Below are 15807 nucleotides of genomic sequence, written 5' to 3'. Positions count from 1 at the left end.
GGTCACCCTGGCCTTGTCAGTTGTGGTCCTAATATTTTAATATGATAAATATCCTGCTGTTTGAAACGTCCATGTCCTTATCACAAAGAATTTTTCAGGGTAGGGAAAGCTAATTCCTTCAAAGGACTACTTTGAATGTCAAGCATCTGATATAATTATAAAATAAGACATTCTGAAGAAAAGTTCATTCGAAGAGCAAAACTTCAAAAAAGGCAACCAGTTTTTTAAAGCTTGCCTTCAAACAGATCAAGGTAAATGATATTACATTTTTTTGAAGTTATCTTTTTTTTTACTTTTTATTTAAATTCCACTTAACTTACAGTGTAGTATTAGTTTCAGGTGTACGATTTCGTATATAAGTGAGGTAAATCATGTTTAAATGTTTAAGCTACAAAAGGAACCAAACATGAATGCTTACTCTTCGTTTCCCCTAAGAAATATACCTTCTTTGCTCGATAGTGTGATTAGTACACCAAGTTGTCCTGTTATTTCATAGGTAGGTACCTCCTTGAGAACAGAAACTTGAGAGCAAACAGTGGTGACAATGTTTCTAGAGGTTTGTAAGATGCGTATGGATGTTCATCACAGGTCTGTGCGATTGCACAGATATGTATGACTAGATATTCAAAAATTGACCTGCAATATCAAGAAGGAATCAAAGGTGTCTCAAGACACCTCCTTCCACACCGAGAGGTCAACCAGCGGCACCTTCCAATAGAACTTCCTGAGATGACGGAGAGGTTTTAGACCTATGCTCTTCAACATGGTAACCCACAGCCACAAAAAGCTGTTGAACACTTGAAATGTGATTGGTCAAAATGAAAAAATAAACTCTTTTTTTTTTTAATTAAAATTCAAGGAAACCTGGGTGGCTCAGAGATGGAGTGTCTGCCTTTGGCTCAGGGCGTGATCCCAAGATCGAGTCCCACATTGGGCTCCTTGCTTGGAGCCTGCTTCTCCCTCTGCCTATGTCTCTGCCTCTCTCTCTCTCTCTCTGTGTGTGTGTGTGTGTGTCTCTCATGAATAAATAAATAAAATCTTTTAAAAAAATAATTAAATTAAATTAAAATTCACTTAAATTAAATTTAAACCTAAATATCCACATGTGGATAGTGGCTACTATAACAAAAGTAAAAAATAGACATTTCAAATGTGTTCTTGCCCATGTGTATGTGTGGAAAGAGAGAGCGGGAGAGAAGAATAGAATAGTGAAAGTGGCAATCGTAGCATTTATATAATAGGCTACAAACCTCATGCCTCTTCCTCATTTTAAAAGTGCGTGAGAGTCATGAGTCACGTCTCTTGAAGTGCCTTATTTCATGTCCTGTTATCCTGCAAAGCTATGAAAAGATAGTACCTTTCAGGCTTAACAAGTGGCTTAATATATGTAATACTTGTTGTATAATAAATAGCCTAAGGTAAGCAGATAGTAAACAAATAGAAGAATATTGCATTTTCTCAACAAATATTAAATAATATTTGGGTTTCCAAAACATTGTTACACGGAGCCATTGAAGGAGCCAGTAACTTTTAATAAAAAGTAGTTTTAATAAACCATTTTTAGACTCTGCTATTTATAATTCGCTTTCCTTTTCTGTAATAAGTAGAAATTATTTCTTCCTACAGCTCTATTACTCTTTTCTCTCCTTCACGTTTTCCTAATAGGTACCATATTTAAAATTAAAATGGATGAAGTCTTTTATAGAATTTTTAGTCTGAAGTTTCAAAGGTTTACTCTTTAAACTGGCGGTACTACTAAAGGTAAGTAAACAACTTTAAAGCTGATTGCTTTCATACGTACAAATATGTTGGCGTTACACCAAATGATGTGTACCAAGGTGCAAGATATCAAAATGAATGCATTCTTCTAAAATCTTTACATCTGTTTTTTTTTTAAAGGACACTTTTTAAAAATCAGATGTCAATATGTCATTAATATTAAGAGAAATGAGGTTAGCAAGGTTCAATATATGATGGGAGTTTTTTCCTTGACATTTAACCCATCATATTAAAAGCTTCTTCAAAGGAAAGAAATATAAGCTTGTCACCTGGAGATCGAAATTGAGCTGCTCTGAGACAAACTGCTGTTTCTTCCCCATGATGAAATTCAGAGGATGGACAAAAATGTCAGGATAAAAATAGGCCACCTGGGGAAAAAAAAAAGCCATCAGGAAAAAGAAGTATAGCTATTGTTATAATTACAACTAAAAATCATTTAAAAGCCAGTTATTTTTCCCTAGTAGCACATGAAAGAACACCTAACACATTGATTTATATTGTTAAATACTTAGGGGAGAACAAAATGTGATAAGACCATGTTTATGGTAGTCTGGGGATTTAATTTTCAATAAAAGCTGAATCATGGATAAGAAGGTATTTTAGAGGATAGCAAATATTTTAACTCGCAATATACAAAGGACATACCACAAACTGGCATTCGGAAACTCCAGGATGACACCCAGATATATATCAGTAGAAGTCATGCAAGATGTTGGAGGGTCGGATGCCAAGATACACATATCTTCTAAGGAAAATCTCTGATAATTCAAGAATGACAGACCAGGAAATAAATCTGTTAATAAGGATCAACAAGTTGCACTTTTCTGCAATTTAAAAAGTATCTTGAATAAACACCATAAAACAGAAGCAGAGAACTCAAGATGAAATCTCTAAATTTCCAAAAACATCCCCCAAAGAAGACTTAACACAGTAAAATATCAGATGTTTCTATTTTTGTGAAATGGAGGGATATAAATGTATGCAGATTTTGTTAAATCTGACCACTCCATATTAATTAATGGCTCAGGTTTTAATGTTACATACTGAGAAAACCGTTAGCTACTTTCAATGGATACTTAATCCTGTAGGTTATATTACCTTGTCATCTAATGAGATTTTAATCCTTGGCAAATGGATACAATTATCAATCATATTCAGATTTATTTAAGAATTGTAATATCCCTTCTCTATAAACCCTCTTCAATTATTTAGGGAAGTATTTTCTAGCCTCCTTATCTGTATTCTCCATTGCTTTTCCAATCGATATTTCTTCCAGTTAGTCAATAATGCAAAGAAAGACGTTCAAGTCAGATACGGGCCAAAATCCAGTGTGACTTTAAAGTAAATAAATAACTATCATAATGTGTGGTATACTGGCAAAATATTCTTTAATTTTCTAAAAGTGTTGGATTTAGATTTCATCAGGGAAGGAGGGGAGAGATATAACTAACTGCCTTAGTTAGGGTTGTGCATAAAATATGGTACAGAAGAGACAACATGCAAGCGATGTTAGTCACCAAGTCTTCAGAAGAAAAAAAAAATTAAAGTGTAGTTCTGTACAAGTTAGACCTAGACTAGGTGTGTTTTACTTTCCCAGAGTGAGAATATTGGCTAGTATTAGAAGAACAGAATGTCAGACTTGTCAGTTTTCCAATTTATGATGACAAAAATGTGTTATATATTCTTTGTGCGTTTGACGGCATTGTAAAGACACACAACGAAAAGGCCTTAACCAGAAGTCATCTACACCACAATCAAAAATGCAGAACATTAAAAAAAAACTAACATGCAGAACATTTTAACAACTAACACTGAACATTCTGCTCAATTTTGTAAAGAGATTTCAAAAAAAGATTTAGAAAAGAATATGCCTGTGCAATAAATAGTCTATATATATTAAAATATGATTTAACATATTTGATTTCTACCACAGGTTCCAGTCACTAAATTAAACATTTTGCACAAATTGTGTTTTCACTTTTTCAGTCAACCTTGGGTTTTGAAGATTGGACACGTCCATTGAGTATTCCATAGACTATGACCAACACATGTGCTTCTTTTCACTCAGTAATAAACACCTGCATTCTCTCTACTTCCACAAACATAATCAGGAACGAATCCCGCTTGGAAGCAAGCGCCAGATTTTCTGGGGTAGAGTAACAAATACTAGATTGTTGAATAGTAAGATATAAACATTCATAAATTCACTGCTATGAATTTCCATCCAGAAAGGCCATACCAGGCTACGTTGCCACAAACAATAGGTGACAAGTATCATTCCTCCTCATTCTTGTCAACACTTGGTTGTATCTTTCTCATTTTGTGAATGCAATGAGTGTAAAAAGGGGGGGGGGTGTTGTTTTATTCTGCATTTGTCTGATGATTAGAGAGGCTGTGCACCTTTCATATAATCAGCACAACTTTGTGCCTCTTTCTATCCTTTGCCAACTTGCTTACTAATTTCTTCATCATTTTTGGTTGCTTAGAAGACATTCTTTGTGGAGTTTCACTAGTAAACCCTTTGCAAACATCTTCACTCAATCTGTCATCCATCTGTTAATTCTTTCTGTGATGCTCCTCACTGAATTAAAATACTGAATTTTTATGTAGATTAATCCATTGCAGATAAGTCCATATGCATTGTGCTTTTAGGGCTCTGTAAAGAAAGTTCTCCCACAGTTTTTATAGCTTTACTAGTTAGATTTCTATCCTTAATCAATCTGGAGTTTACCATTTAGTGTGGTATGAATAAGGAGTGAACTTTGTTCCTCTATTGCGGAAGTCTGTTTTCCCAAAATAATGCAATAACAATCAAGCCTTTCCCACTGGTGGTTCCAGTGGGAACCACCTCACCATTATCTAGATCCCAAACCAAGGGGCCTGTTCTGAACCCTATTTTGTTACATTAATCTTTTTGCTATTTCCTACAATAATACTACCTGTGTTTATTACTTGACTTTGTAGCAGATCTATATATCTCTTAGGAGATATCATCTTTTTGCATCAACTGAGATTTTTATGGGTATTTATGTATGTCTGCTCAGTTCTTCAAAATGGATTTTTATTGGAGTCACATTAAACTTATAAATTATTATAGAAAAACATCCTTATATTGTTAAAGATGTACTGTGTCTCTACATTTATACAGGTCTGCTTTTATTTCCTTCACTATGGTTCTAAAACTTCTATTATAAGGGTTTTGCAAATTCTTTCCCAGATAAACTTCTACATCCTTTTAATTTTTGTTGCCATAATTTTATACTACATTTTTAAATTAGTCATTACTGATTTCAATGAATGCCAAAGAATTGAATGTGTTGACCTCATGTTCAGCAAATCTATTCAGTTCTCTTATCAACTTATAATTTGTTAATTCCACTGGGATTTCTATGGAGAGCATATCTAGGAAATGACAGGGTTTTATACTTTTTCATTATTTTTCTCAAAATTTATCAAAATTTACATTTATTTTATAAGAATCTAAAGAATTATCCCTAATTTCTAGTAATTGAAATGTCAACATACATGTTTGGTTCCTGACTAAAGATAATGTGTCAAAAGTTAATCTTTAAATAGGACATTCACTATAATTATGGTATAAGCTTTTAACACATGAAGATAATTTTTTTTAATTTTTTTCTTTTCTTGAACTCATGAACCTGAGATCAAGATCTGAGCTGAGATCCAGAGACAGATGCTTAACTGACTGAGCTACCCAGGTGCCCCCTCGGTATTTCTAAATCATATATTGTAAACAGAAATATAACTTTATAAATTATTTCAGTATGTATATTGTTTGTTTCAATATTTCAAAAAGATAATGAACTTTATCAAATTCTAACTCAGCATCTCTTGCTATAGTTACACGACTATTCTCAGCCTATTAATGAGCTGAATTACACTAGCAAATTCTACAAAGTAAAGCTATCCTTTCAGTCTTGTGTTACATTTTTTTGGTCATAAAGTATTTTTAAATAGTTTCAGCTTTAGTAAGTCAGGACATGGTGTGCTCAAATGGGATTATTTCCCGGATATGTATGGCTGCAGCTCTAGGAAGATAAGTATACGCCACTCCTTTAATCCATGGAAAGCTAGTCAACCCCCCTCCAAGCAGCACTCATACACATTACCCTTAGCTTCGCAGCCCCCTCCAGCTCATAAAAAAGTAGAGAAGCTGAGCAAGGCTAGAGAGTGAGGAGATGGTTTTTCAGGAGAAAAACATCTGTCTGCCTCCGAGCAACAATTTTCCCACTGGAAGTAGTCGGGAGTATTTCAGGCCTCAGGGAGCCCTGGATTTTTAGGAAAACAGTTGCCTGGAGCCTGATAAAGGTCTGTAGCAAAGGTGAGCAGATTTGGTAACCGGGAAGAGAGTGACATACATTTAGGGCAGGAGCAGGAGTAGAAACCAGCTACCATTCCCCCAACAGCTGGGGCGAGCCATGTATGTTTCTTACAAACTCAACAGGGGCTACATAGAGATAACATCCACCTAAGAAATTATAATTATTATTTTCAGATTTATGTATTTATTTGAGAGAGAGAGAACATGTGAGTGGAGTGAGGGGAAGGGGGGGCAGAGAGAGAATCCACAAGCCAACTTCCCGCTGAGTGCAGAGCCTGATGCAGGGCTCTATCCCTGGACCCTGAGATCATGATGGAGCCAAAATCAAGACTGTCACTTAACCAACCATGCCACCCAGGCAACCCTTGCTAAGAGATTTTAAATCTTTTGTGGAGACATAGGTGGTGGACTCATGGTGCAGAGCGTCAGGCCACCTCCTTTGTGAGTAGTTCACAGATGGTCTAAAACAGCATTGTCGAATATGGTAGCACTGGGCCTCTACTACTGGGCCTCTACTACATCTCCGTCTTGGCACTCTTGCTAAAAGTAGAAGGACAAATATCATGTATCAAGGGCCTTAGATGTGATTTTTAAAATTGAATTATATAAAATCCCTAAAGCATCAAGATTTAATTATCTGCCAAGCTCTTGCACAGTGAAGTTTTATATTCTTTGTATTCATTCTTTTCTATAACAAATGTATATTAATTGCTTACTATGAGCCAGGGCTATTCCAGGAGCTGGAATCGTAGTAGGAAATAAAGCAGAAAGGCTCGATCCTTGTGGAACTTGCACCATAGTGAGGGAGATACATATAAATAAATAAATTGTTTTGTTACAGACCAGCTGCTATGACAAAACTGTATAGCTGACCTATTGGGTGAGAAGCAGCATAAACTGTGGTTAGGAAAGGGGAAGGTATTGATAGTTAAGCAGAAGTTCTTTAATATTTATTTATTTATTTATTTATTTATTTATTTATTTGAGAGAGAGAGAGAGAGAACACTCAAGCAGGGGAGGGGCAGAGGGAGAGAGAGAAGCAGACCCCCTGTTGAGCGCAGAGCTCAGGGCCTCGATCCCAGGACCCTGAAATCATGACCTGAGCCAAAATCAAGAGTCAGACGCCCAACCAACTGAGCCACTCAGGTACCTTAAATAAACAGACGTTCCAAAGGAATGGCAGTAAAGCTTGCATATACTGCAAAGAAACATCCCAGGCAAATGCAAAGCATGTGTCGTCCTGTCAAAGAAACAGCAGGAAGGCTGTTATAACTTTCAACATAAATGGTAAAGTTAGATGTAAAGTTCTGCAGTAGTCAAAATCCCCTTTCTCTCATGATCCACTTTCTTGGTGATCAAGTTCACTTTTCACTCTGTACGTGGAGGGCAAGGTGGCATCTGTTCTTCTCGCCTTTTGTTGCTGTTGTGTATCGGGCATTGATTCGATGATGCCTTCCTAAAAACACTGTCCCCATCCCAAATGTGCATCTCTAGGAAATTCTGATACAATAGAATCCATGAAAAATCTACCCATTGTGCAAGTAACCTGATTTAAAGGATAAAACTGTTTTAGACTCCCACCGATCAGGTTGTTCAGGTGCAAGTGGCAACATTTAAACAAGAGATAAGCCATATAATATTGATTGTCTCTGATGATTAGCTCTTGGATTTTCTCAAGGAGTGTCTATACACATCATTGTTGCTTAATTCAGTATTTTTAGTTAATTCTAATATTAGTAGGTGTTGTGTTAGATAGAACCTGAATTTTAAAGATTAATTTTAAAGATTAAAAATCTCTTTGGTCTTAACATGAACTCATAGCCATCTGGGGAGAGAAGACAAAAAATAATGTATAATAGAGACACAGAGAAGCAGTGAAAAAAAAGGTCTGGAGAAGAGTACTATGGTTATAACATCATAGTCTTAATTTTTTTTTGAAGATTTTATTTATTTATTTGTGAGAGACACAGAGAGAGGCAGAGACACAGGCAGAGGGAGAAGCAGGCTCCTCATCAGGGACTTGATCCCCGGACCTGGGATCACTCCCTGAGCCGAAGGCAGACGCTCAACCGCTGAGCCACCCAGGCATCCCAACATCATAGTCTTAAAAGATGTCCTCAAATTCATCCCATGGGGTGGGGGGGTGGGGTCAAGTCTCTGTCTCCTCCTTTCAGATGTGGGCAGCTGGTGACTGCTTTGAGCTAGATTATAGGACAAGTGCTGCTGTGTGTCTTCCAAGACATGGCCCTCAGAGGCATACAGCTTCCATGTGGCTCTCTTGGAATGTTCCTGCCCGAACCCAGCCCTGGGAGCCAGGAACCCTGCCGGAAGAATCCTGAGCCTCCCAGAGTGAGCACATGTGAGGGCCTGGCCGACAGCCCCTGGTGAGCCCACAGTCAGACTCATAGGTGGAGAAACCCCCGGGTGGCTCCAGCCCCCCAAAGTCTGAGTTCCCTTCCAGCCATTCACACTTCCCCAGGGGTGGCCCCAGACATGGAAAAGGGACAGTCCTTCCCCAGATGCCATTTTCACTCCCATCCACAGAAAATCAAGGTGCAAGGAAATGACGGACACGTTATGTCCTCCAGGATGGTGTGGCTTGTTACGCTGCAGTAGATAAATGGGACGTATAATGGTCATATATTTCAGAATTTCCCGATGGCCTTTATTTCAGATGTTCAGTGGCTTTAATCCTCATGATCCTTTAGAGTGTCAGATATTGGGCTAAAATTTCCTTTTGATAAGAGCCATCCCTGTACCACTCATGCTGCCTGGGGAAGATGGGGAAGGCTTCACAGAGCAGATACCATTTGTCAATATTATTGAAAAATTGCCCGCTCTGTTTCATGTGCTCCCTGCGCCACTGTTCAGGGCCAACACCCAACAGCCTTTAATGTTTTCAAAAGCACCTGAAAATCATTTTTCAATTGCATATTACTTGATCTTCAGCTTTGTCATCTGCCTGAACTTGGTACAAATTCTGTGTCGCCCTAGAGGTAATTCTGCAAGGCAGGCCCGTCAGTAATTGTGACAGCAGATGACGGAAAAAGGAAGGCGGCCTCCTCTTGCCCCTACAAAGGACGAGAAGCAAGGGGAGAGGAGACACGCAGAAGGATCCCATTGCCTTCCATCCTTAGATCATCACCGTCTGTCTCAGCTCCTCCATGTATGGGGCCCATCCAGGCTTTGCATCTGCAAAAACCCAGGGCACTTTTTTTTTTTTTTTTTTTTTTGCAAACCACATTTTAAAAAATCATTTAATTGGACTCAGAAGATGTGCAATGGGAGTATCCAGAGTCTAGGAAAGATAAGACCCATGAGTGAAGGGGGACAATTGGTACGCTTTAAGCTTTTACGAGGACAAGAGCTGAGGACACTGCACCATTGTTATTGTGACTGATTAGGAACCAACAGCATGATTTCAGAAAGAGGGAAAAAGCCACTTGTCATTCCACACAAGGAGCTTACTGTCAATTCCCCACAAGAAAAATCTGAGATGGAAGACGATGAATGGCTGTGTCCAGGCATCATTTGCTTATTGTTCCTCTCTGCAGGTTTCCTGTTAATCTGCTTATTATAAATATATTTCACATATCACTGTTCTTCCAAGTTTTCCTCCTTGATTTTTTTTTGCCCCCTCCCCACACACACACACACACACCTTCCGTCCTCTGGGCACCAAACTCAGAGCCACTATCTTGCTCTGATAAATTCAAATCCCCCAAGCTATCTCTTGCCACAGTATCACAACTAATTTTCTCCTTTCAATTAAAGGTCATAGTTTGTTTGAGGAGAGCAAAAAGAACCGCAAGAAGCATATTGACATTGTGTAAATGAGAACTGAACATCAGAGGGTGGGGAGTTAATGAACAAAAGATCACTGTTCAGTGTCTTAACTGCAGCTTTTGGCTTCGGATGAAATTCACGGGCAAGGCCATGGGCCGGAGGGCAGCCCGCCAGCCAGGGGGGCGCTAGCCTGGGGGGGGGGTCTTCCAACCTCCTCTCCCCATTTCTTCCCATGTAGAGTTTGATTCTGAGGACTTCAATGTCTGGCTGAGGGACCAAAATGCATTCTTCTCCCTTGGACAGAGACCTATAGTACTTACAACGTATATGCTGGTTTATAGTATTCAACACAATAATCCATGTAAATAGGACACCTGGAGGCTCAGTTGGTGAAGCTTCTGCCTTGGGCTCAGGTCATGATCTCAGGGTCCTGGGATCAAGCCCATGTCAGGCTCCATGCTCGGCAAGGAGTCTGCTTCTCCCTCTCCTCCCTGCTCGGGCTCTCTCCATCTCAAATAAATAAAATCTTAAATAAAATAATAATAATCTGTGTAATGAAGTTGCACTGGCTCTCTTGTGTCCTAGGAACAAATATGTAAAGGGCAAGATCACTTTGAATAACATAGTAGATATTATACCTATTGATTCAAAGACTGTATGCTATAAATGTTCAGATAATAGAAGCAGATCTAACTGTCCTAAAATTTAATTACTAGCAATGCAGAATGACTTATTGAAGAGGAAAAGCATGAAATGTAGACCACTGGAATATATTTTTTCCTTACATAAATATATTTTAGGTAGGCATACTTTTAAAAAGGGTTTCGCAATGATGATATAGTTGTATGTGTGTGGCTCCCAGAAAGAGGACACAAAATGTATTTTGATATTTTAAATGTCAGTGTTAGCTTTTCTTTAGAATGTAACTTCAGGGCTTGCTAACAGCTTACAGATTTAGGGCTGCAGAAAAAAAGAGACACTGGTAGTTAGACTAGAAACTCATTAAATATTACCTGACATGGAAATTATAAACTATAGAGAAATCTTACTTGGTTACAAACTTCATGCTCTAACCCCTTATTAAATTTGACTGTCGGCTGTCAGTTGCAAATCATTACTATCACCTGAGTAATCAATGAACAAGTGTTGGTTTTTGGTGAGAGATGAATCATTTGTCTAAGGTTCCTATTTTAAACAGCCTGAATTGCATGTTTTCAACACATGTTTAGATGGCCATTCATCTGAAATAAAGAAGGAATACTAATTTTTCTGATCCACCAATAGAGATGCTAACAGACAATGTTTGTGAGGCGCACAAACATTGAAAGTAGTGAACAATGCGAAGAAGCTAACGGAATAACTCGTTTGATCTTTGCACATTCACTTGGTTTCCAGGGATAGCTTTCCTTACCTACAGAAATTCGAGTTTAAATTAATATGCCCACATCACGATGGTGCTAGTGTTAACGGTTAATCACTTGCACAAATATTCTTTGTCTAAAAGTTAGAAGTAGTCTGTTTAGTAACCAAAAAATTCCGTCTTCTTGTTAACAGTGTAAGCTTTGGAATTCTAGACGTATATAACACATAACCTCTGTCGGACAAAAACCTTATCATTTGCTTCAGGAGGCAACTCTAACACACATGAAATGATTCAAGACTTCATAAAATTAGGACAGAGGTGTGTTATTTAAGCTGCAAAAGCTCTAAAAGTTCACAGGCAAAGAGATCACGAAAGCCAGAATAATTGGAAGCTTTTATGGGGGAAGCTCTCCCATTTGACAATTCAGGGTATTGAATGCTTTCAGCTAACCACCTCCTGGCAACTGTGCACCTAAATTCTTACTATAAAAGTATAACCGCATTCAGAAATGGAAGCAAGGGAAATTATTCTTTTCAAATTTAGGAAGTGCTCCTTGACAAACATTTGATTTTCTATAAACAATGCGATTTCACTTACAAATTTTTAAAACGTGCAATTCACAGAATATGGGAGAACCAGTAACCAATGAAACATTAATGGACAAATGTTTTGTGGCGTAAAGACCCAACAAAATAACATGAATCTTACTCGTTAGTTTTACACTCACTGATTTAGAAAGTAAATTATTCTGGGGAAAAAGATTATCCCTGGATGGATGAAAAAGAATGCCAAGTCAGAAAATTGCACCCTGGCTGAGGAGTAATAAAAGGTTCTCTCAGCAGAAGTCAAAACTTTAATATGGGCCAGTAGTTCTATAATATGGCTCTTAAAACTTAATTGGGGGAAAACATAGGTAATAATTCACTATATGATCACCGAGAGCAAAAGTTCAAAATATTATTTGTAATTTATAAATAGTCGTAATGGAACTCCAAGCATCTAAAATCCTGGCAGGATAAGAGCAGATGAAGAACGCATCCAAATGGACTTTGCCCACATTCAAGATTCACAGAGGAGACATCTGACACTGGAGGAGCGAGATCAAGAGAACAAGAGGAAATCTCATGGATGATTGCCAGGTGACTTGCTGGCGTGGAACATACAGTACACGATTAATAAATAAATATTCCTCAGTGGATCCTACATTCTAACATGAGAAATGTTAATATCCTAGAGCCGCAGAGTACATGGAATATAAATGCAAAATGGGTCATGGAAAGAAAAAAGTGAAACGGCATGAGAAAATACTAGTTATACCCCACGGTAGAAGTAAAGGTCTTTAAAAGCACACTTAATAAAATATGCACACTAACCATCACTTACAGATCTGCACTTGAAAAAAAAAAAAAAAAGAAGGAAAAAAATTGTCAATAGTCAAATATATTGAGATAATCAATAGGAATCTATAAAATGTTCAGATGTTCTTCAAGCCTTTTCAGAGGGAATATAAGAAAACAAGTCCTACAAAATTGTACACCAGGGGCACCCTGATGCCTCAGTGGCTCAGTCGGTTAAGTGTCTGCCTTTGGCTCAGGTCATGATCTTGGGGTCCTGGGATGGAGCCCTGCCTTCGGTTGGGCTCCCTGCTCAGTGGGGGCGTCTGCGTCTCCCTCCACCCCTCCCTCTCCTCATTCTCTCTCTCTCTCTCTAATAAATTAATCAAATCCTTAAAAATGAAAATTGCACACCAAATTATATTTTCTTTGGTATTTCCCAACACAATCTCAGTAACAATAGCTGAGTAAACTTAGCAGTCACGGGTAAGTAAGAATCAGATTAAAACTGGAAAGGATAAATCCAGGGAACTATTTCTGATTTCATAAACTATGAGGCATTAACAAAGTTAAATAAATGAAGGAGGAAAATGTACACACAAATTCAATAAATTACTTAACTGATAACGTATTTGAAACATGACTATTTTGCCTTAATTGAGAATGTTTGTTTTCCACATGAAAAGCCTGTCAAGGAAAAAAGCCAAAATTAAGTAGACCTCTAAAATCAATAGCAAACATTACATCTACATTAATAAAATAAGGCTTCTGTTTTGTTTAGCTTTTTCTTTTACTTTTGCAGACCTCATAAACATGACAAAGGAAATGACAGGCTTCCAGGTATTAACTGCAGCTGGCAACTGGGATGCAATGGGTCCATCTTTGGAAGTGAATAGTTAATATCATCGCTTTTCTTATTTATGCACAAGAAAGGACAGAAAAGCAAAGTATTAAAGGACCACCGGGAGTGACTTCACTAATGGTGAGGACCCTTTGGGCAAAAGAGTCTCAGAAGTATACTTTAGTCAAAAGACCATTAGGCTGTAATTTTATTAACTTACAACACAGAACATGGCAATGGGTACCAGGAGGGTTTCTTCGAACACAAACCAACAAGAGTACATTCTCCAAATAGAAGACAGGTGGCTTGTGATCCATTACCCAACTGCTTCATCTCCAAAGGGGAAAAAAATAATAATCTCTTTGGTTTTCTGCATTCACATTAAAATAAAGCATACATAGCTATCAAACTTACTATGATTTTTTTTAAAGCCATGGCTAGGCATTCCTTTCATATCTAAAATCAAACCTAATATAAATAATATAAAACACATGTAGAAGGGAATTCTAACTTTTTCATGTAAAGCAAGTCACAATTATCCAGGGAATTTCTAAACTTATTCCTATTTTAATAAACTTTTCAGGGAAATTTTCAAAAAAAATACCAATTTGAGTACATTTTTCATAAATTCAATGTCATCTTATTACAAATGATACAGTAAAAGTCAGATGTCTTTAAAGATAAGGACTAAGACACATATTACAGAGCTAATTTTTTCCAGTGTATTTACCCTGCACGCAGATGCTCCCTAATTCTCCAATATATCTACCATGACTTTAGATATCTCCCAAATTCCCTGAAGTTTCTATTCTATCACTATTTGTTTCACTTATACCCCAGGTGCGTCTATACTAACTTGGGCTACCTCCCTAATTCCTCAGGTGGGTGTATACTGACTTGTGATTTCTCCCTAACTTCCCAGGTTTGTCAACCATAACCTACAATGTCTCTCTCATGCCCAGGAGTTTCTAAACTATCCTAGGATGCCACTCTAATTTCACAGGTTGTACACACTAAACAGGAATGTCTTTCTAAATCCTCAGGTTTGTCGACACTGACCAGTGTTGAATCTATAATTGCCCAGTTTAATCAGTCTTTGGATGTCTTCTCAATTTTCAAGAGGTATCTCTTCTGAAGTAGGATGTCTCTAACTCAACAGTTTCTATCCTAATCTTGTATACAAATGTAGTGATCCAAAGGGGCACCTACATCCCCATGTTCATAGCAGCAATGTCTTTAACAGTCAACCATGGAAAGAGCTGAAATGTCCATCTACAGAAGAATGGATAAAGAAGATGTGGTCTACATATGTACAACGGAATATGACTCAGCCATCAGAAAGGACAAATACCTACCATTTACGTCAACATGGATGGAACTGGAGGGTATTGTGCTGAGTGAAATAAGTCAAACGGAGAAAGACATTTATCATATGGTTTCACTCATGTGTGGAATATAAGAAACAGTTCAATCGATAGGCGAAGGGAGGGAAAACTGAATGGGAAGTCATCAGAGAGAAGAAAAACCATGAGAGACTCTAACTATAGGAAACAAACTGAGGGTTGCTGGAGAGAAGGTGGGGGGAATGGAGTATTTGAGCATTAAGGAAGGCATGTGATGTGATGAGCAACGGGCATTGCATGCAACTGATGAATTATTGAACTCTATATCTGAGATCAATGATGTACTATAGGTTGGCTAATTGAATTGAATTTTTTTTTAAAAAGAAAATCTCCTTAATTTCCCATGAACCTCTAAACTCAGCAGGGAAGGCGTCCTCATCTTTCAAGTGTGTCCTCTCTGACATTGTATGTATACATAACTTCCCCTATATGTCTACGCTGACCTGGCATGTCTTCCAAATTCCCCAGATAGTTTTACAATGACTTGGTATGTTAAGAGTTCATTTAACTCATTTGATTTTAGAAAATATAAATTAAGCCAGGAGAAAATCCATTGGAAACCCTAGAAAAATCTTAGTTCTACATTCTTCTTAAAATAATTGATGTTTTCTGTGCAATGGAAAATATTTCAATAAAAAGAATTCACAGAGGAAGTGAACCAATTAAATTTATAGAATATAACAAAACTTGAGGATCTCATACTTGGCTAAAAGGAGTTAATTTGTTCTAATTATTCAAGAAAAAGTTACCATTTTTACTGTCAAAGCAGGGTAATGTTAGTGTTGGCGAATATTGCACCTCCAAATTTTCTAATGACAGAGAGATCCTAAATACAAAATGCAACTAAGTCTGTATTGACAGGTGTGTGGCGGTGCCATTGCCATAATAAATTAATTCTGCTGATGCAGATACCCTAATACATTGCAAATAATTATTCATTTATTTAAAAGAAAAGCATA

This window comes from Canis aureus, chromosome 15 (assembly GCF_053574225.1).
Source record: "Canis aureus isolate CA01 chromosome 15, VMU_Caureus_v.1.0, whole genome shotgun sequence".
NCBI lineage: Eukaryota > Metazoa > Chordata > Mammalia > Carnivora > Canidae > Canis > Canis aureus.
The sequence above is the reverse complement of the archived record's forward strand: the minus strand, read 5'-3'. Positions refer to the sequence as shown.